Consider the following 997-nt stretch of genomic DNA (forward strand, 5'->3'; position numbering starts at 1 on the left):
GCATTGTGCGTCTACACTGCGTGCTCAGAATCCAGATCTGAAAATCTGACATTTGAAATGGGAGAGCCTACCGCGCCCACAAAGCCAAGCGCGATCGCACCACCAATCATGCCCAGAAACGAGTACTTGAGCAGCGTCTGGTCCTGCCACATCTGAAGGGAAATGTAGTTGACAGACTGTACGTATGTATTGTCTTGAAGAAGCAACATCTTTGTCGTTGATGAACGAGCGCGCCGACGCAAAGCCCGTCACGGCAAGCGGAACTTGGCTCGGGAGGAATTTGCGCTGGCGTCGCAAAAATAATGCGGCGCGAATCGGTTAATTTCAACGCAGTTATTACCACATGCGCGAACCCACCTCGTCTTGCGCTACCGCGCGATTGCTTTCTTTCTGTTGCCTGGCGAATTCCCAGTTCACTTGTGTTGGTGTTCTGTAGTGGTCGCCTTCAACGGTCCATGTCTCTAGTCTCTAGTCTGTACATTTTTCAATTCATGAAAAACATATGTTCCAAGCTCCACTTGGTGACGAGCGACCAACACGGCGCCAGCGTCCTCGATCAAGCCAGCACCATGGTTGTGATGTGATGTGGTTGCGCTCCAGGCAGCGCACGGCGTACTGTTGTCGCTTTCGACTATCGATCGACCACACCCTCGTTACCTAACCCTTGGTTCGGCCAACTGGAATACCAGTAACTGGACGAGGTGCCATCTGCATCTCGACATCAAGGCGAGAGCACATCCCGACCATGGTCAGCACCGCGACTTGACGCATGTGCAAAGTGGAGGTTTCGGGTCAGCTTGCACTTGGCTGGCGAGAGCCTTGCGGCGTAAGTGCAGTCTATTTTCCATAGCGTTGTCGACGGCACTTAGCTTTTTGCCTCCGCGCTCGAGTATGCAGCTTCTCTTCCTCTCGACGCTTCTCGCCGCTCTCTCGATGCCAACGGCCGCGGTGTTTGTCGGCGAGTCGATTAGCCAAAATGTCGTAAATTATAGCCAAT

Source organism: Saprolegnia diclina, assembly GCF_000281045.1.
Source record: "Saprolegnia diclina VS20 unplaced genomic scaffold supercont1.19, whole genome shotgun sequence".
NCBI lineage: Eukaryota > Oomycota > Saprolegniomycetes > Saprolegniales > Saprolegniaceae > Saprolegnia > Saprolegnia diclina.